The sequence below is a fragment of the Dipodomys merriami genome, unplaced genomic scaffold (assembly GCF_024711535.1).
Source record: "Dipodomys merriami isolate MVZ:Mamm:240054 unplaced genomic scaffold, mDipMer1.0.p SCAF_14, whole genome shotgun sequence".
In the NCBI taxonomy this organism is placed as follows: domain Eukaryota; kingdom Metazoa; phylum Chordata; class Mammalia; order Rodentia; family Heteromyidae; genus Dipodomys; species Dipodomys merriami.
Genome location: NW_027202715.1, coordinates 1815237 through 1837039, shown reverse-complemented (window position 1 = coordinate 1837039; position 21803 = coordinate 1815237). Strand labels below are relative to the sequence as shown.

Here is a 21803-nt window from a genome sequence, read left to right as displayed (position 1 = left end):
AGGAAAGTCTGAGAGACTTTTATCTCCAATTAACTAGCAAAAAAAGCCAGACAGAGATGTGGCTGAAGTGGTAGAGTGTCAGCCTTAAGTGAAAAAGCCAAGTTGAGTATGCCAGGCCCTGAGTTCAAGCTCCAGTACCAGCATAAAACCAAACAACCACAATCCCTAAGTGGGGTCCCCAGGGAAGCAACACCAGCTTCACCTGGGAACTTGGTAAACATGTAAATCCTCAGGCCACCCCAGATCCAACACACACATTCTCATGCCACCTGTGGGCAGGGACCCAACAAGCTGCTTTGGTGAGCTCTATAGTCTGATGAGCACTAAAGATTGAAAACCACTGTGATCAAGAGACTTCCTCCTGCACCCTTTCCCTCCCCCGCTGAAATGTTTTGCAACCAATTCGATAGGTCAGGCAATAGAACAGCATTGTGTAGACTAGAAAATATTACAGTGCCTCATGTGTAATAAGGATAAATGTGGTGTTCATAAAACTGGTTTCAGTTGTATGTGTATCTATGGTTCTGGTCAAAACCAGTGTTTTTGAGCTCAATGTACTCATTGAGATTGGGCCTCTGAATGGTTCTGCACAGCCCACTGGCACCATGCATCCTCATAGTATATACTAGAGAAGGCTGGCTTTCAGGATAGACAGCTCTTTACCAGACTGGCCTAAAGTTAAATTGTGTGTGTTCAGCTGCACAGGCCTGTAATAGCAGCACTTGGGAAACTGAGGCAGCAGGATGGTGACTTTGAGACCAGCCTGAACTATATAGCAAGTTCTAGGACAGTTTCAGCTCCACAGCAAGACTCTGAATACATAATAAATAAAACAAACAAAAAACCCTGCACTTTCCCCACATGCACAAACCTTTCATGTCTGTAATCCTAGCTACTTAAAGCCAGCTCAGGTGGAAAAGTTGGTGAAACTCTTTTTTTTTTTTTTTTTGGGTCCGGTCGTGGGGCCTGAACTCTGGGCCTGGGCGCTGTCCCTCAGCTCTTCAGCTCAAGGCTAGCGCTCTACCACTATGAGCCACAGCGCCACTTCCGGCTTTTTTCTTTTTGCTTATGTGGTGCTGAGGAATCGAACCCAGGGCCTCGAGCATGCAAGGCAAGCGCTCTACCACTGAGCCACCTTCCCAGCCCAGTTGGTGAAACTCTTATGGCCAATTAACCAACACAAAGCTGGAAATGGATGTGTGGTTCAAGTGGTAGAGTACCAGCCTGACGTGAAAAAGCTAAGGGGGATTATGAGGCAACTTTCTGTCTATTCCACCACATACCCTGTGTATATGTGTCTAGTCAGGTGTTCACAAACAGGCAAACAAAATAAAAATCCAGTTCCATCTACAGGGGAGATTCGGGGGAATCTGTTGTCTCTAACCATTGTATTTGAATTTTGTAACTATCATTACTTTGAAACAATAAATCACTGCTTTAACAACATTCAAAGTTGAGGGTCCATGTGGGCATAGAGTTGCAGACCAAGGAAGAGTGTTCCCCCAAACAGGGCAGGCAGCCATTAGCCCAGGGTGAGTGCTACCCAATTTCTACCCAGCCCTTAAGGCTGAGCCCAAAGCCCACATGTCCAACCTTGATCCCACCCCATGGCCACATTCCACTCCCAGAGGACTAAAGCTAATCCCTCTCCCCCACAGCTGTCACCTGGTGAGACACACCATTCCATATCAGCATTTAAGCTGGCCAGGTCATTCTCATAGCTCTCCCCTGAATTATGTGGATGACAAACAGATTCAGAGGGGCTGGAAATGTGGTTTAGTGGTAGAGTGCTTGTTTAGCCTACATGAAGCCCTGTTGATTCCGCATACACAGAAAAAGCCAGAAGTGGCCTTGTGGCTTAAGTGATAAGTGCTAGCCTTGAGCAAAATAAGCCCAGGCCCTGAGTTCAAGCCCCAGGACTGGCAAAAAAAAAAAAGAAAGAAAGAAAGAAAGAAAGAAAGAAAGGAAGGAAGAAAGGGAGGAAGGAAAGAAAAAAGGAACAGGTTCAGATAAGCTAAGTGCATGCACAAGGTCACCCATCTGGAGATTCAAGGCCAAACTACAAAGGACAGAGCCTCCTGATTATGCTATGCCTTTCTTGACTTGGGTCACCATTCTAGTGACACCATTCCTACCAATTTTACCTCATCTTAGATGTAACTCGAACTCATTACTGAGTAAGAAAGGGTGAAAAGGAGGAAGGAAAGACGTATAGAGGCCAGGAGGAAAAGGATGGAAGAGAATTTGTGCCTTGACACTGAGCCCCAAGGTCAGACATGGAGAGGCAGCTTGCAGCCTTCAGAAGGGCCCATACATTATTCTATGCCTTGAATTCTCTTGATTTTGGTCCAAGCTGTGCTAGGCAGAGGGCTCTCAGAGGACACAGAAATGGAGGACAGCTGTCCACTGATATTGGAAAAGCCCTACGGACTGCTCCTGGGCATCCATATCCTATGCTTGAAATCCTAGCTACTCAGAAGGCTGAGATCTGGAGGTTCAAGGTTCAAAGTCAGCTTGGGAGAGGGGTGACCTATGAAACTCCAGTTCCAATTAACTAGCAAAAAGCCAAGTTGAAGGTTGGAGACATGGCTTCAGTGGCAGAGTGCCAGTCAAGCAAGGAAAGCCAAGTGAGACTGCAAGACCCTGAGTTCAAACCTAGTGTGTGAGGTCAAGGAAGGTATTAGGCAAGCCTTGCACCCAGGACTTAAGATGGCTGTGTGTGAGCTCAGGGATAAAAGGTGTGGCTGTTCTGTGTTTGTTTGTTTGTTTGTTTGTTTTGGGTACGGTCGTGGGGCCTGAACTCTGGGTCTGGGCACTGTCCCTCAGCTCTTCAGCTCAAGGCTAGTGCTCTACCACTGTGGCTGTTCTGTGTACCAGTCTTGTTATTAGAGGAGCTGTGGGCACAGAGTGGTCACTCCAAGGAGGAAGCGAGCTGATGGTTAGGCTGAGCCCCAGGCACCTTGTGGGGAAACTTGGCAGTTTTGGGCTCCCATCTTGTGGTTGAAGCTGAAGTGTGTGGAATTTCCCTCTGGCTGGGGCCACTTTCTAATCTATAGCCAGACACCTGGGTGACTTCCCTGCTTCCTTTCTCCTTCATCAAGTAGGGACAGCTGGCTAGAGGCAGCTTTCCTGACTAGGAGAGAAGGAGTTTGATTTTGAGATGCTGTGTGGACTTCCCTTTTCAATAAGTAGCTTGAGACTAGTCTGTGGACTTTTACTTAGGGAACTCAGGGCCCCTGGCCTGCACGTCAGCTCAGAGGCAGCTGGGAGCACAGAGCTGACCAGAAGCCTGGACAGCTACAGCTATGCTTAGCATAGCTCTCCAAGGCACAGCTATGCTTGGAGGTGTGGGTGGAGTCAAAGGTGATTTCTGAGGGCCCTGGGTGGCCCATTTAGCAATGATCATGGGCAATTATCCTAATCTCAGTCCTGGGTAGTGCTAGACTTTGAAGGTCTCTGCCCCCTCTCCCCTGCTATTTCCAGGCCTGCTGTTTTTCAGGTGGTGTCTCAGTTTCCCTAATAGTAGAACAGGAAGTCCAACAGAATAAGATTTTAGTTGCCTTCCGATGGACTGGTCAGGAGTGCTTGCCTACCATGCGTTAATAAGGTCCTGGATTTGACCACCCCCTCCAACATTGCAAAAAATAAAATAAACATACAATAAAAATATAACTGGATGGGGCTGGAAAGGTGGCTCAGTGGTAGAGCGCTTGCCTTGCATGCCTGAGGCCCTGGGTTCAATTCCTCAGCACCACATAAGAAAAAAGCCAGAAGTGGCGCTATGGCTCAAGTGGTAGAGCCCTAGCCTTGAGCTGAAGAGCTGAGGGACAGCGCCCAGGCCCAGAGTTCAGGCCCCACGACCGGACCCCCCCCCAAAATTTATATATATATATATAAAACTGGACAATTTAAGAGCATACAATTTTTAGGCCAATGATACAAATGTTTTATTAACACTATAAACATAAAAGTAGATAATAAACCTATCAAATATACAACTATTAGTAATCAAGGAAATGAAACATAAAGATGGAATTATTTATCTGCAGGATGGAAAATTTGAAATTTCAGTATTTTGAAGATAATGCCCACCATTACCTATCATAGGCAGATGGTGATGGGAACAGGTGTAATGATCAGTATACCATTTAAAGACAAAAACATACCATTTTAACATACCACACTGGCATTGCTGTTTGCTTATGTGGAAGGTTCTGAATGTCTAAGCCAGGTACTGGAAAGAGGCTTCCCTGTGTATTTTTGGGGTACCTTTTCAACTTTGTTCATTGGGCATATGTTATTTGTTATAAGACTTAATCAGAGCTGGGAAGGTGGCTCAGTGGTAGAGCACTTGCCTTTCATGCATGAGGCCCTGGGTTCGATTCCTCAGAACCACATAAGCAAAAAGAAAAAAAAGCCGGAAGTGGCATTGTGGCTCAAGTGGTAGAGCGCTAGCCTTGAGTTGAAGAGCTGAGGGACAGCGCCCAGGCCCAGAGTTCAGGCCCCAGGACCGGACCCCCCCCAAAAAAAAAAAACCAACAAAAAACAAAGACTTAATCAAATGAAGAATAAGACTAAAGCAGGTACCAGTTTCTATCTATCCAGAAGATGGCAAACAAAGTTCGTTTGAGAACTATATTAGGAAAAGTCAATTGAATAGGCCTTGGAATTTAAGTAAAGGGAAAAATCCTCAACTAGACCTGCATACCTCTCAGTGAGCAAACATCTATTCCTTAGATGCAAGGGCAGGTGCTGCATGCTGAGTAATCAACTGCCAGGCTGTTTGCTTCCAGGCCCTACTGCAGAAGTAAGGCATGGCCAAGGTGGTACACCACGGGGGGCAGGAAGTGGGTGGGGGGTGTGTTGCCCCCTTGAAGCTTGGAGAGGTCCCCTAAGGTTCCAAAGTGCTCCAGGAAAAATTGGTGACTCATGGCCCAAGAGAAATGAGAACTTTTCTCTTACTCCAGAATGTTATTTGCCTCAAATACAGGCACCCAGTGACTGCAGAATGAATCAGAAATACAAGAGTAGATAAGGTAGAATGGTCTTGGCACCTTACTTTCCCCTAGAAAGAAATGCCCTCCATGCTCAGACTATAACCCGAGCTACTCAGGAGGCTGAGACATGAGATTTGTAGTTCAAAACCAGCCTGGTCAGGAAAGTCTTTAAGACTTTATCTCCGGTAGAATCCAGAAATGGAAGTTCAAGAGGAAGAACACCAGCTTTGAACAGAAAAAGCTAAGGCAGGGGTCCTGGTCTTGAGTTCAAGCCCCAGTACTGACAGAAGGCGGGGGGGGGGGGGGGAAGGAGGGACAGAGGGAGAGTTAGGGAAGGAAGGAAGGAAGGAAGGAAGGAAGGAAGGAAGGAAGGAGAGAGGGAGGGAGGGAGGGAGGGAGGGAGGAAGGAAGGGAAGGAAGGAAGGAAGGAAGGAAGGGAGGGAGGGAGGGAGGGATGGATGGAGGGAGGGAGGGAGGGAGGAAGTTAGGAAGGAAGGAAGGAAGGGAGGGAGGGAGGGAGGGAGGGAGGGAGGGAGGCAGGAAGGACTCTCTGGCCCTCTCTCTGTAGAAAAAAGACCTTCAGGTCCCTCCTCCTCTATTCAGCTGAGGTAGTTCAGCCTCCAGTGTCATCTGGAAACTGGGGTGAATTGGACACATTCTGTGAGGCTGTGGAAGGTGTGAAGTTGCCATTCTGCTGGGGGGGGGGCACCATGGGCCCCTCCTCCCTGCTGCTGGCTGGGGGTGCAGGAGCTGAGTTGTGAGTGGTGGCAGCAGCTGCAGCAGCCTGGCATCTTGTGCCTGCAGACTGGGCCGAGGAAATTGGCATTTGGCCCCAGCTTGACTCATACTCTTTTTTTAGGTCTGGTCCACCTATTCCAGGGACAAACGTCCCCTCTGAGTCCTCAAGCTCCTTCCAGAAAGGAGGGTCAGCAGGGGTTTAAAAAAACTTGTCAGCCCACACAGCCATATCCGCAGAGTTTATATGGCCAAGAAAGCCAGGCGTTTGGTGCCACCACCTACACAGTCTCCAGGAAGCTCTGGGCAGGGACCCACCCAAAATGGAAACTACAGTGGCACTTCCTGTCTGCAATGCCCCATGTACTGGGCATAGGTCGAAAATATCTCTGGTGGCTTCATTTGGGACTCGACAGGAAATAATGGACATCTGAATCTAGAGGGTGATGGGCCTGAATTCTGGCTGTGGGATCATGAACATCATTAACTTCTCTGGGCCTCATTACTGAGATCTGTAAAATAGGATTAATTTATGTGTCCGATTGATGCAAACAGAGCACTTGACCCAGGAATACAGGAGAGGAAGGCCTTTTTCCTAGTTTCTGAATCTCCTCTAGGACATGCAAACTTCTGGGCACATGTCTCAATCTTACTCCTCCTACCCTCCCTTTTTTTGTCCAGTCCTGGGGCTTGAACTCAGGGGCAAAGGCTGCCCCTGAGCTTTTGTGCTTAAGGCTAGTCTTTTACCACTTCAGCCACACCTTCACTTCTGGCTTTTTGGTAGTTACTTGGAGATAAGAATCTCATGAACTTTTCTGTCTGAACCTTGAGCCTTGATCCTCATCTCTCAGCTTCCTGGAAGCTAGGATTACAGGCATGAGCTCTTTGTCCACCTCCTTTCCTCCCCATGCACACTAGATTCACCTTATCCAGTTCCAACAGGAACACAGGCACTATTCTCAAAGAAAAAGTAACTCCAAAATCTCAACCAGGCCCTGAGCTTCCCCATCTGGGCCCAGAATTCCAATCCTGGGCCTGACATGGAGATCTTTTCTGGCAGCCTGTCTGCCTATTACTGCTTGCAGCTGTTTTGGCTCCAGCAGTAGGAGCAGCACTGAGAGAAGTGCCGGGAAGGTGGGAAGCAGCTGGGGAGGGGAACCCAAGGCAGGAAGTGAGCACTGAGGTCACCAGGAGACCAGAGTTCAGACTGGCAGGTGGGTGGCAGACAGAGAGACTCCGTTATTTCATATTTTCCCCAAATGACTCAATGGCTCACCCTGGCTATGAATGGCAAGCTGTGTGCTGCGGCCTCCAGGCAGTCTTGCCCTTCAGGGTAGCCTGGCATCTCTCCTGTATCATCTCTCATTTTCCTTTCCCAGGAATCCACTGCTATAGCATCCATGCCCTGTTCTTGGCAGTAGCCCCAATTCTAGGCACAGCTCATGTTGCCTCTGCCACCACTCTGTTGGCCACTGTGAGGGAGACCCAAGTACAGACATCATGTGCAGACAGACCTGACCGTGATGTCTGCTCTGAGTGCCCCTAGCAGAGCAGAGGGGTCTTTGGCAGCCTATTCTGCCTTTTTAGGCTTCAGCACATACAGTGCTGGGCATTAGTGGGTGGCTCACGCCTGTAATCCTAGCTACTCAGGAGGCTAAGATCTGAGGATCACGGTTTGAAGCCAGCTGGGGCAGGAAAGTTGGTGAGATTCTTATCTCCAATTAACCACCAAAAAGCTGGAAGTAGAGCGGTGGTTCTCAAGTGGAAGAGCGCTAGCCTTGAGCACAAAAGCTCAGGGACAGCACCCAGGCCCTGAGATCAAGCTCCCAGGAGAAGCGGGCACGTGTGTGTGCATGCGTGCACTCACGTACATACCTGCATACACCCACCATATACAGGGTCTTTATGCATATCTACATAATCAAAATGGGTAAAGTACGGTATATGCAGGGAGTGGATTTCTATGCTGTAACTGATTGACAATTCACTGGCCAGTGGTACACATCTATAATCCCAGCTATGTCAGAAGGGGAGGTAAGAGGATCACTATCCAAGGCTGGCCCCAGACAAAAGCCCTTCTTGAAAAATAAAGGAAAAAGGGAGGGAGCCATGTTCAAGTGGTAGAGTACCTGTCTAGAAAGCTCAAAGTCCTGAGTTCAAGCCCCAATACCACCAAATGTATATATACTTTTATTCCCAGTTCCAAATCATGTACATATGAAAACTTAAAAACAGCATACCCTTCTGGTTACAGTGTCTAGGCACTGCCCCAAGTACTCACACACAGAAACATCTTATTCTCACATCACCTTCATGATCTTGCATGTTGAGTACCAGTAGGGAGAAAATAGGCACAGAGAGGTGTAACATCTTGGACATGGTAACTCAGCCAGTGAAGGGAAATAGAGTTTCCTATGCAGGCAGAGCAACTCCAGAGACTGCAGGTAAAACTCCATCATGCTTCAACTCTCCCTTTTTCATGAACTCAACAAAGGCTACAATTCTATCCAACTGGTCCCCTGTGTTTGAGCTGAACTTACCCATCTCTGTGCCTTTGGCCAGCGTTCCCCATGTCCACCACTGTGCAGCATCACAGCTGGATTTAAGGCTGGTCACCGGAGCCCATCTCCTTTCTAGCAGAAAAGGACCCCTTGTTATCCCCAGCCCAACTCTGTACCGTGTTGGGCAGGCATATAGTACCTGGTACAGGGGATGCCCAGGAATCTGGCCCATAGGGTCCACACCTTTGAGAAGACAGACTGAGGGCTGCTTCTGGAATTTGAGTGACTCTGCCCACCATGGGGTGGCAGCTGCAGGGGAGCTATCTCCTCCCTGCTCAGAGAGACAACTCACCTGGGAAGGCCAGCATTGACTAAGGGTCAGGACTGGACCTGTGGGTGTCCCTGGTCCATTTCTCTTCTTGGCAAAGCCTCAGCAGGACATAGACAGGCACATGTGTGCCACCTGTGTCATGGCAGGGGTGAGAGCCCAGGCCCAATTCTGCTGCTCACTAGCCACAGATGTGGGCAGCTTCACCCATTAAATGGTAGTAATGGCTGTGACCATCTCTGGATTTTCCCGGGAAAAGCAAGTGAGGGGCATACTTGGCAGATGCTAACAGTTTTTTTTTGTTTTTTGGGGTTTTTTTGGGTCCGGTAGTGGGGCCTGAACTCTGGGCCTGGGCGCTGTCCCTCAGCTCTTCAGCTCAAGGCGAGCGCTCTACCACTTGAGCCACAGCGCCACTTCCGGCTTTTTTCTTTTTGCTTATGTGGTGCTGAGGAATCGAACCCAGGGCCTCAGGCATGCAAGGCAAGCGCTCTACCACTGAGCCACCTTCCCAGCCCAGATGCTAACAGTTTTAAGGTTTCCATGGCACCCTCCCAGATGCCTGAACCAGGTGTAAAAGGAGGAATAAATGGAAAGATCACGCCTGTAATCTTAGCTACTCAGCATGCTGAGATCTGAAGATCATGGTTTGAAGCCAGCTTGAAATCTGTGAGATTCTTACCTCCAATCAACCAGCAAAAAGCCCAAAGCAGAGGTATGGCTCAAGTGTCAGAGTGTTGGCCTTGATTGAAAAAAAGGACAGCACCCTTGCCCTGAGTTCAAGTCCCAGTATTGGTGCGTGTGTGCACATGTGCGCACACACGCACATACACACACACACAGAGGAAAGAAAGAGAAAGGAAGGAAGGAGAGAAAGAAAGAAGGAAAAAGGAAGGAAGGAAGGAAAGAGAGAAAGAAAGATAAGATAGGCCAGGTGCTGGTGGCTCATGCCTGTAATCCTAGCTACTCAGGAGGCTGAGATCTGAGGATCACGGTTCAAAGCCAGCCCAGGCAGGAAAGTCTATGAGACTCTTATCTGCAATAAGTCACCAGAAAACAGGAAGTGGCGCTGTGGCTCAAGTTGTAGAGTGCTTGCCTTGAGCTGACGAGTTCAGGGATAGCACCCAGGCCCAGAATTCAAGTCCTGTGATCGACAAAAAAAAAGATAGATAGATAGATAGATAGATAGATAGATAGATAGATAGATAGATAGATAGATAGATAAGAAAAAAAGAAGAAAGGGGCTGGGAATGTGGCTTAGTTGTAGAGTGCTTGTCTAGCATGCATGAAGCCCTGGGTTTGATTCCTCAGTACCACATGTCTTCAGCAAAAGAAGCTCAGGGACAGTAACCAGGCCCTGAGTTCCAGGACTGACAAAAAAAGAAAGAAAGAAAAGGAAAACAAAAGAAAAGAAAGAAAAAAGAAGAGAAGAAAAAGAAAATAGAAGCAGTATCTCTCAGAATAAAAACAAGCCAGGCTTCCTGACCTTGTTAGCCAGAGGAGTTTCTGTTCTGTCTTTGGAGAAGGAGGAGGAGGAAGACTTCTTCTAACACACAGGTTCTAAGTTCTGATCTGGGGCCTCTTCAGACAGTTGCATCTGTCCTTAACCCTGAAGGCCAGGTACTTGGGCTTTTCCGTTGCCCTGACCAGCCCCTAGCTATCCCCAGAGGATAGCAGGACACCCACAACCCTGCCCGCCCACACCCACCACTCTTGTGGTCAGACTTGGGAAATTCTTTGCAGAAACAGTGCAGTGATAGCCAGGGGACAACCCCATTTCTTCAGATAACAATGCTTTGGTTCCAACATGTTAGCACTTTCCAGAATCCTGCAGATGGTGAGGCAGCTGGAGAAGGGAGAGGACAGGGAGTGGGGAGGAGGACAAGAGGGATCTCAACCCCTCTCAGGTAGAGAGTGGGCTGGCACAGGCACCGTTGGTATGGCATGTGTGAACAGGGATGGGCACACGAGAGACAGAAGCCCATCGACCTGAAGGTGTTCTGGGTAAACATCTATACTCTGGGGTTCTTATAAGCCAGACCTCCCCTCAGAAGTCCACAGAGCAGAACAGATACATGGGAAGGGGTCTAAGCCTCCCTGATCTCCTCTGAAGGTTCTCCCAGCTTTGAAAACCCTGTTGCTGGTGGAGTTCTTGTAATTCTTGGGAGGCTACCAAATTGTTTCAAAATAATGAGCTTCCTGAGGAAAGATAAGATTGTCTTCAGAATTATCCAATTAGGGTCCAGCATCAAGAATGCTACGCCACGTCACAGGTTCTGGAATACTGAAGCTCAAAAACTGTAGTGAAGTCAGGCTTATGCCTGTAATCTTAGCTACGCAGAAGGCTGAGCTCTGAAGATTGTGGTTTGAAGTCAGCCCTGGCAGGAAAGTCCATGAGACTCTTATTTACACTAAACTATCAAAAAAAGCTCAAAGTAGATGTGTGGCTCAGGTGGAGGAGTGGCAGCCTTGAGTGAAAAGCTGGTCATTAATTCAGGCCCTGGAACTGGCATGCAAGTGTATGCACTCTCATTCACACGCGCATGCACACACTCTCTCTCTCACACACACACATGCACTCTCTCTCACGCATGCTCTCTCTCTCTCACACACACATACATACACACACACTCTACTACTATGTGTACTTCTAAACTCCTTTCCTATTTTCACTTACCATAGGTAGCTACTGTCCCCATGGCTCTTACAGGCTGGGAAGCAAAGGTCTAGGGAGCTAAGCACCTCACCAGAGACCACAAGCCCCTAAGTAGGTATTCTGGTTATTGAATCGATGCTTTAACCTCTGCAATTGCCCTTTACATGCATGTGTCCTTGTATTTGTGAATCTGGATGTGTGTGTAAATGCTTGTGTTCATGCCTGTGAATGTCTCAGTGTATATCTATGTCTGACTGTTCCATATTTGTGTGGAGAGGACTATATGATTGTGCATGTGTGTGTGTAATGTGTGTGTGCACGCACGTGTGTGTGTTTTGCCTGTGATGGTAAGCCAAAGATGCAGGATGAGGCTGGGGATGTGGGATGTGGGATGTGAGAGAGTTGCTTAGCTTCTTGCAGCATGGGAAGTGAGGAAAGGTGTAGGGAACTCTCCCACAATTCTTTTCTCCAGCAGTCTGGTAGCAGCAAGACAATGTGGAAAGGACTCAGAGCCCTCCAGCAGCAAGCTCTTGCAGACCCAGCCCAGCAGAGCCACACACAAGATGACCCCTGGGCCACTCGCTGGCTGTGAAGTGGGATTCCTGAGATGCTGAACCCACTGGGGAGCCGTCTTTCCTTTTTCATCATGAGCTTAACTTTCAGCCACCAAATAAATTGCAGTTACAAAGTGATAGAATTTGTTTCAAAGACAAGCAGTGTTAGAGTTCATGGTAGACACCATGGGTGTGACCTCACACCTCACCACCCTGGCCTATATGGCTAGGACTCCAGCCCAAAGCAAGAAAGCTTAATGTTTTGTTAGTCTGGGAAGCTAGAAAGAAGATACTTAGGTCCTGAGGGTTTCTTCACGGGGGGGGGGGGGGGGGGGGGGGAAGGTGTACCCATTTCTGGGACATGACCACATTAACATTGGTCCATGGGCTCCAAAGCAATACTTAAGATGTTATAAACTGGAGAGAAGCCCCACCATGCTCCACCATCCAAGTCAAACTTACCAAACAACTGTCTTCCCGGAGCGAGGATTCACACAGATGAAGCTGAGGAGCCCTGGGGCCCTGTTTCTCCACATTACATGGTCTTCCCAACTCAAGCCACCAGCTAGACCAGTGGAGGATGTGCTCTGACTTTTGAATCTCCCCAGAGTCAAAGGGGCGGGGCCTGGGAGGGAGGGGGCAGGTATAAAATAGGACAGTCATCACAGACTGGCTGGAAAAGGTGGGTGTTTACCAGTGGCATTCAGGAGAGGCTGAGTTGGGAACTGGCTTGTTGATTTTCCACATTTCCTTCAAATCCTTTTCATAGAGTCCTCTCTGGCCCCAGTGATAAATTTCCCAGGGCCCAGAGAAACCAATGGTCCCCCAATACACAGGCATCTTTGTTTGGAGATGGGAGAGTGGAAATACACGATGGAGTTGCACACAAGAAGTTACCTGGCTCTAGGGCTCCAATGACCTGGTCCCTCCTTCCACACTGGCCAGGGATCAGGAGCAAGCAGCCAGATTTGAAGTGATGGAGACAGAAGGGAACAAACTATCTGGGCCTGCCAGGAGCTGCCCCACACCCAGCTGTGGAATGTATGTGCTTAGAGCACAACAGGCAGCTCCTATCATCTCTTTAGATGGTTGGAGGAAAGAAGTGATCAGTATCATTTCTGCCTAATGAATGAAGAGGTGCACTGCTTTCTTTTCCTCCTTAATGAAGCCAGAAACCTCTGTCTCTGGATCTCTATCATCCAAGATGACCCTTAGCTTCTCCACAATGTGACTTCTTAGCAAAGGTGCTCACAGCCCCTCCTAGGCTTTGCCCTGCACCTGACAACATTGCCTAGTCCCTCTCAGGTGCCAGGGGTCCCAAGAGGAACAGCCTCTGCCTCTCGCTCTGGTGGGGCAGCTTCTCCCTGCACCCAATCTCCCGACTTTTATCCAAAAGAGCCCACTGAGACCCTAGGATCTCTGCAGCTTAACATTGAAGAACTCACCCCAGAGGACTTATTCAAGTTCCTCACTTGAGTGTGTGTGCACACGTGCATGCGTGCGCGCGCGCGCGTGTGTGTGTGTGTGTGTGTGTGTGTGTGTGTGTGTGTGTATGTGTTGGTACAGGGGCTTGAACTCAGGACCAAGTCATTTTTCCTTAGCTTTTTTGCTCAAAACTAGTACTAGTGCTCTACTACTTGAGCTACAGTTCCATTGCCAGCTTTTTGCTGGTTAATTGGAGATAAGAGCCTCACAGATTTATCTGTCCAGACTGGCTTTGAACTGTGATCCTCAGGTGTCAGCCTGCTGGGTAGCTGTGAGGGCCTGGCATCTTGTTTCCCTTAAAGGGTGCAAGGTTTTCTTGTACTATAGACACATCAGAGGCTCTGCAGCAGATGAGGTGTACTGGAATGGGTCTGGAGGACCTGCCCTAGCAGGTTACAGTTCACAGCCCTTGGAGGTTAGATACCAGCAAGACTGAAAGCATGGAGCCTAAAGGGGAAGCTCCCAGCTTTCTGATCTGGGCACCCACCACCCCTCTGGAGTGTCCTTCTTTCCTGAGTACATTAATGATAGGCCTTCTGAGGTGTGTGTGCAGAAGCACACTGGGAACCTGGTGAGCTGTGGTTCCCTCCCTTGGCCACCCTGGCTCTGCCCAGAACATATATGGCCAAGGAGTCCAGCTCTGTAGGAGATACGGTGGGGTAGAGAGCAGCTGTAATATGTCTCTTTATATTCACCAAGGAAGTGACAACAAGAAGTGACAGGTAAGGGCTGATTTCCTAGGTAACAGATTACATGGTAAGTGCCAAAATGCATCCTGCATCCATCCTGATCCACTTAAGGACTGAATCCATCTTCTTTGATTTTTTTTTTTTTTTGTCAGTTGTGAGTGGGGCTTGAACTCTGGGACTAGGCGCTAGCTCAAGGCTAGCACTCTACCACTTGAGCCACAGTGCCACTTCCAGTTGTTTGTTAGTTTGTTTGTTTGGGTCCAGTCATGGGGCCTGAACTCTGGGCCTGGGCGCTGTCCCTCAGCTCTTCAGCTCAAGGCTAGTGCTCTACCACTTGAGCCACAGCACCACTTCTGGCTTTTTTTTTTCTTTTTGCTTATGTGGCGCTGAGGAATCGAATCCAGGGCCTCAGGCATGCAAGGCAAGCGCTCTACCACTGAGCCACCTTCCCAGCCCCACTTCCAGTTTTCTGAGCGGTTTATTGGAGATAAGAGTCACAGATTTTTCCTGCCCAGGCTGGCTTCGAAATGTAATCCTCAGATCTCAGCCTCCTGAGTAGCTAGGATTACAGGCGTGAGCCACTGGAGCCCGGCGAGTCCATCTTCCCTGCCCAAAGTAAGTTATAAGTGGTAGCTTTGTCTCTATTCTTCAGATGATAAATCAACTCTCACTGGAATCCTTGTGACATCTATCTGCATTCACCCCCAAATTTCAGCTGTTCCCTAATTTCAGGTCCACACAGAATGCTCCAGAAGTCTGGCAGCAACCAGGCCTTTGATTCCCATAGTACAGTATAACCAAGGCTGGGTGGAGTGTGTGAAAAAAGAGAGATGTAGTCAGAGGCCCCTGCACCTGGTTAGAAAATAGCACCAGGTGTTGTTTCCTTGTTCCCATGGAGACCTAGTAGGGAGCTTAACAGACAGACTGGATGGTGGAGAAAGTAGGATCTGGAGTCAGACTTTCCAAGTACCAATAGTGGCTTTGTCTCTCATAGGCTATGTGATTCTAAAAAGTTACTTCTAATCTGTAAAAGAACATGAGATAAAAGTAAACGTCACAGGGATATAATTGTTCAGTGAGATTGTCTAGAGAGTTCCTGATTCCCAGAAGTTATAAAGAAATGGAAAGGTGATGCCAGAAGGGACTGACTGCAAGTGTTCCACCTGAAAATCAGACTGATTGCCAAGCCTAGACCACCCACCCTCTCTGCTGGTGCCACAGTCCTAGGCAATGCCCAATTCTCTGCTAATTCCAGTATTTAAAAGTTTGGGTGGGTCTGAGCCAGTGGCTCAGACCAGTAATCCTAGCTACTCAGGAGGCTAAGATAGATCTGAGGACCACAGTTGAAAGCCAGTCTGTGTTTTTTTTTTTTTTTTTGCCAGTCCTTGGACTTGACCTCAACACCTGGGTCCTGTCCCTGAGCTTTTTTGTTGTTGTTGTTGGTTGTGGGGCTTGAACTCTGGGCTTGGGTGCTATCCCTGCGCTCAAGGCAAGTGCTCTACCGCTTGAGCCACAGCATCACTTCTGGTTTTCTAGTGGTTAATTGGAGATAAAAGTCTCACAGACTTTTCTGCCCAGGCTTGCTTTGAACTGTGATCCTCAGATCTCAGCCTCCTCAGTAGCTAGGATTACGGGTGTGAGCCACTGGCACTTGGCTCCCTGAGCCTTTTTGCTCAAGGCTAGCACTTCTGGCTTTTTCTGTTTATGTGATACTGAGGAACTGAACCCAGGGCTTCATGCATGCTAGGCAAGCACTCTACCACTAAGCCACATTTCCAGCCTGAGACTCGTATCTCTAACAAACTAAGAGAAAACTGGAAGTGGTACTGTGGCTCAAAGTGGTAGAGCACTAGCCTTGAGCACAAAGAGGCTCAGGGACAGTACCTAGGCCCTCAGTTAAAGACCTAGGACTAGCAAAAAAAAAAAAAAAAAAAAAAGTTTGGGAGAGCCCAGTTCCAGTGGCTTACTCCTGTAATTCTACCTACTTATGAATCTGAGATCTGAGGATCACAGTTCAAAGCCAGCCCAGGCAGGAAAGTTCATAAGACTCTTATCTCCGATTAACCACCAAATAACCAGAAGTGGAGCTGTGGCTCAAGTGGTAGAGTGCTAGTCTTAAAGCACAAAAGCTTATAGACAGCACTCCTGCCCTGAGTTCAAGCCCCAGGACTGGCACACACACAAACAAAAGTTTGAGTGGATTGTATACTGCTAGTCAGTTCGTCAGGAACAAGAGTGGAGACTGACACATTTTCCCCCCATGACACACCCTGGCTGCCTCCACATCTTTGCACTTGTTCAACTCCCCTATTCCCCTCCCCCTCCCCCTCCCAAATACCAACAATCCCAGTTCCAAGAACACAGAATGTTTCTGCTCCTTTGGAAATCCCACTAGTTGGTACAGAGAAACTGACACTAATACTTGTAAAGGGACTGCCCCTCCACCTGCTTTCTACCAAGAAAACAAGCCTGTGCTAGAGAACACAGCTCCTAGACCTCCTGTGAGAACCATCATCCGGCCAGGCCAGTAGGAGCCAGTGGAAAGAACACATTTCATACACACACAAAAACACACAGACCGCCCATGGTCTCTGCACCAGCACATGTCCACCAGTCCAGCCAATGGTTTTTTCCTCCCACCCACTCTCCTACAGCCAGGTCAGGGAAGGGCTGATGGGACCCACTCATACTCTCTGCTGCAGATCTGGTTATTCTGAGAGGTCAAATGAATTGGCTACACAGTGCATCATCTTCATCCCCAGCCTAGCCAGCAGAAACAGAACATGCCCTGAAGGAGAGGGTGGGGCAAAGAGAAGGTTCAAGGCTCCAATACCAGAAAAACGTGCTTGCTACTTTTTGCTCGGGCCACTTGCTTCCCCAAACACAGGGTGCAGAGCCCCCAGCAGTCCATCAGCACCAATTCCTCTTCAGGAAGACCAACTCCAAGCCAGCTGGGGCCCAGGGGCCTGAGCTGTCTGTGAGACCCGGGTACATCTCAATGGTTGGTGCACAGCATCTATCACTAAGCAACACCCACCGGAGTATGCATTATATGGGGACCCAGTGAGGTTCAGGAACATTCTTAGATCATCCTCAAGCTCAGGAAACCACACACCAGAAACCAAACAAAACTTTAGGTGCGAGGAAATGAAGTCCTGACAGCCCTGGCTTCTCCCAACCCTATGAGTCTTAAATAATCCACCACCCCATCTAGACCCATTTGGACACATACACAAGGAGGGCTGGGATCTCTGTCCCCTTTGAAGTCCCACCGAGGAAACACATCCGCTGGGGGGAAGGGTCTCTGCTTCCTTCCAAAGCCCACGCCGCCACCACCCAGCTGTCCAGCGCAGCCCCGGCCCCGAGCCTCCCTCGGCGTGCCCGGAGACCCAGCAAGTCAGTTTGAGGAGTTTATGAATCACTCCCCGTTTCCAGGCCTCGCCTCAGGAAGATCTGCACACAACCAGACACCGAATTTCCACAGCAAATCCGTTCCTGCCGGACCTGGAGAGCCCGCTGCATGCCCGCTTGCTTTCCCACTCCCGGGGCTCGGGGATCCTTGTCACCCCTTTCCGGAGTCCGGGCAGCTTGTCCCCTGCCCTGGAACTTTGGGGTTTTCCTTTAGAAGACTGCAGACAAAGACGTGGATTTAACTGAGCAGCACAAAAACCAGCCCGGTTTTAAAGCCCAGAGCTGCTGGGAATGCGCGTTGGGCTCGTGGCTTGTCACCCGTGGCACGCGGTGACATCGGGCCGCGCGGTGCGTGGCTGGCGCGGCGGTGAGGGGTGTGCATACCTGCACGTGTGTACCGGAGCGCGTGGGGCTCCCTCTCCCGCCCTCGCTCGCCCCCTTCTACTTGCAAAAGTTTGGCGCGCGCCTGGACGTGGAAAGCGGCAGAGGGGGGCGCACGCAGCCCGGCCCGGCCCGGCCCGGGAGGCGGCTCCGGACCCCGGCCGGCGCCCCACTTACCCTGGCCACCGAGGCTCCTCCAGCGCCGGCAGATGCGACTCCTCCCTCCTGGGGTCCCGCCAGGGCAGCATCCGTTCGCAACTTCACCCTCCTCCCGGCAAATCTCGGTAGAAGCGGCCGGGCGCTGCCGGGCTCGACGCCCTCCCGCGGGCGGCGCAGAGCGGCGGGAGCGAGGGAGGGGGGCGCGGCCCCACCGTCCGCTTCCCCGGCAGAAAGCGGCGCCAGGCGGGCGCCGTGCGGCGCAGCGGGCGGGCGATGGAGTGGTCCTGGCGGCCCGCTCCCTCTTCGATCCCGCCGAGCCGGCGAGAGAGGCCCGCAGCGGCAGCGGATTCCTGAAACGCAGCCAAGGCGCCCGGGGAGCCCTCGTCTCCTCCTGTTCTTCTCCCCCTCCCTCCTCCTCCCCCTCCCCCTCTTTCTTTCCTCTTCCCCCTCCCCCCCACCCAGATCCCACCCTTGCGCGCCCAGCAACTTGGGAACCGTAGGCGAAGTTGCGCGTCTGCTTGGCCTCTGGCGGGGAGGATGGGGACGAGGGGAGGAGCTGCAGAGCGGGAGGAGGGGGCCCGCCCCCTGGGAGCCACGCTCTCTGGGACCCCTCTGTGGGCCTTTGTTCCGGGGACTGCACCCCCAGTTGCACTTCTCTGGGTTCTCGGATCCCCACCGAGCCTCGAAGGATCTCCAGCCCCTGGGTGCATGGGGGGGGGGGGAGGCGAGGAGGCTGCGTGGAGACCCCTGAGTCCCCACCCCACCCCCATGTCGTTCACCATCCCCCGCTCCCCGGGATCTTCGTGGGGTTTCTGCTTGTGGGACATCTCCTCCCACCCCGCCACCGCACCCCCTTACTGGACAAAACCGGCCACCGCCCCCCCTGCCTTTTCTTCAATTGGCAGCCAGTCCAGTGTTCTCCGAATGCCAGGCCTCTTGGCATTATCTCCAGACCCTCCAGGACAGCGGGTGCCCCTCTCTAGAGGATGCCAGGTGGGACCCCTGTGGCCTCCTGCACCTGGCGACAGTAGCTAAATCTTGGGTAGTGCCGGGTCTTGGGCACAAAGGTCAGTTTGATGAGCAGCATGGTACAAAGTTGGATCGCAAAGCGGGACCTCTGCTGCTTGTTGGAATGCTGTTGAATCCTATTTAGGGGGAGACTGTCTCTGATTCTGGTTGGTGGGGCTCTCCCTGGGCTTTCACCATTTGGTCTTCCTGAGCCAATTCAGGTCTCACTGAAACTAGTCCTGATATTTCACTGAATGACATCTATAGGGGTTAGACATGACTTCTTTCCCTTTAAAGGGGAAGTAAGAAAATCATCAAAGGGGGAAAGTTAGACATCTGTATTTGGGATTCTCTACTTTTTTTTTGTGGTGCCAGTCCTGGGACTTGAACTCATAGCCTGAGCATTGTCCTTGAACTTCTTTACTCAAGGCTAGTGCTCTACCAAATGAGTCATAGCTCCATTTCTAGCTTTTTTTTTTCTTTTCCTGTTTTGGTGATTAATTAAATTATCTCAGAGACTTTCCTGCATCAGCTGGCTTCTAAATTCAACCCTCAGACTCCTGAGTAGCTAGGATTACAGGCACCCAGCTCCTCTGCCATTTCAACATTTACAAAGAGAAAAGAGTCAACCAAAGTGTTCAGGTAGGAGATGCAGGTTTGGTAAAGCCAACCAAACCTGGCATTGTTAACAGTTCTGGGGCCTGTTCTAGGGGCCAGGCAGATCACAGATCATCAGCTTGGACAAGCACCCCTTGAGTCTCTCTGCATCACCACCTCATTCTTCTTCCTTGGAGTCCATCTGCAAGCTTTCTAGCAAGTGTGCAGTGAGCACAGCTTGGCACAGTGGTTCCTCTAGCTCCACCATTTCTTCTTTAATGGAAGGTTGCCCTGTCAGCTCACAGATCTGTCAGAAAACACCACTGAACTGCACCTGCTGGCCTCAGCCAGGAGTCTTTCCCAGAAAGGAAACAGGCAGTTTGTGATGTATTGCAGGGGATACAGACAAGCTAGAATGGCCTCATCAGTAGCTCCTGGGGCTCGGCTGCTATTGGGGGTAGAGAGTCAGAGCTGTGCTGAGAATCCCTTGGTGAGCACATATTGGATCTTATGGCCCAGAGAAGAAGCGAAGCTTTAGCCCTACCTTCTGTTTGGAGAAGATAGATGTCTATCTAGAGAAATACTAATGAGACAGCATGAGGTGTAAAGTGAGGTTTTGAAAGGTATCTCATAGACTGCTCAACTCCAGGGGGTGCCAGACACACAGATTGTGACGTAATTTTCGAACTGCACCATGCTACAGCCCTCTTCTTTGAGCTGAAGACTCTAGCCTGGGCTTGGCAGCTGAGCTGGTGTCTAGAGGTGGATAGGTAGCAGAGGTATGAGAAGGCATTCACTCTCAGGCTGTGGACCATCAGGATAGTCTGTCCTTGGGTCTATGATAAGGGCATTTTGTGTGCCAATGAGAGGTAGATGATAAAAGTTTAAGCTAGGAGGACATTGGAAATGTTCATCCTAAGAGAGTCTTCAGATTCACCTTTTACTACAATGCTCAGCCAAAAGGAACTGGGCTGATTTTTTTAAAAAAAATAAAAAGCATCAATTGCTCACACCTGTAACGCTAGCTACTCAGGAAGCTGAGATCTAAGGATTACAGTTCAAAGCCAGCCTAAGCAAGAAAGTTTGTGAGACTCTTATCTCCAATTAACCACCAGAAAGCCAGAAGTAGAGTTGTGGCTCAAGTGGTGCTAGCCTTGAGCACAAAAGCCAGGAACAGCACTCAGGCCCTGGGTTCAAGCCTTTAGGACTGGCACAAAGGAATGAAGTTTAAAACGTTTACAGTATGATGTCTCTTAAGTTTCCTTTCTTTTTCCTCAATCTTTTAAAAGCTATATATTTTTAGTTCTATTCTTTTTTTTCCTTTGCAATTTTTATATGGTTGACATTGAAAATTTGCGTTTTTTGTCTGTAGATTTGTCCACAGTCTGGATTATGTCCTTCTGTGGTGTTTTTTTAACAATGTCTCTGATTTCTTCTTCTTCTCTTTCCCTCCTCCTCCTCTCCCTCCTCCTCCTCCTCTTCCTCCTCTTCTTCTTTCTTCTCCTCCTCCTCCTTCTCCTCATCTTCTTCCTCCTCTTCCAGTGAGTCACACCTGGATCAGACTTAGCCACCCATCTGTAGATGTCAGTTAAACAGTTAAACAGGCAGTACTGGCAAAGGTGGAGGAAGGAGGTTCAGGAAGGCCAGAAAGTCAGGTGAAGGGAGCCAGTGAGGCTAACATGTTCTTAGGTTTATATAAGAAAGAAGTTGGGGACAGGGCCAAAGGCCTGCATGACTATGTGATAAACTCATGATCCTGTTTATCTTGATCACAAAAATTATCCAATGGGACTAGGAATGTGTCTTAGTGGTAGAGTGCTTGCATAGCATCCATGAAGCTCTGGGTTTGATTCCTCAGTACCACATACACAGAAAAGGCTGGAAGTAGCACTGTAGCTCAAGTGATAGAGTGCTAGCCTTGAGCAAAAAAAGCTCAGGGACAGTGCTCAGGCCCTGAGTTCAAGCCCCAGGACTGGCAAAAAAAGAAAAAAGAAATCCATTGATCTGTCTTTCCTGGAGTCTCAAGGTGACTGACTGGGAGGTGTGGGGGAAAGGGCTAACTCTGAGTTAAAATAAGTTAAAGCAGCAGGAGTACAAAATGGAGTTAGGCCAGTCACACCTAGATTAGAATGACCCTTAAGACCCCACAAAAGGCTGGCACTAGTAACTTATGTTTGTAATCTTAGCTACTCAGGAAGCTGAGAGCTGAAGATCACACACAGTTCAAAGCCCAGGCAGAAAAGTCCATGAGACTCTTATCTCCAGCAAAAAAAACTAGAAGTGGAGGTATGGCTCAAGTGGTCGA

The 21803-nt window shown here is 49.6% G+C and overlaps 1 protein-coding gene across 1 annotated transcript in view; it reads right to left on the bottom strand.

The window, feature by feature from the left end:
* Nucleotides 1-18240, bottom strand: part of Chst3 (carbohydrate sulfotransferase 3) — a 42049-nt gene extending 23809 nt beyond the window's left edge. Inside the window, exon 1 of the mRNA XM_070020520.1 lies at nt 17912-18240. The gene's annotated coding sequence lies outside the window, so the exon portion shown is untranslated. The remainder of the gene's footprint in view (nt 1-17911) is intronic.
* Nucleotides 18241-21803: the final 3563 nt, after the last annotated feature.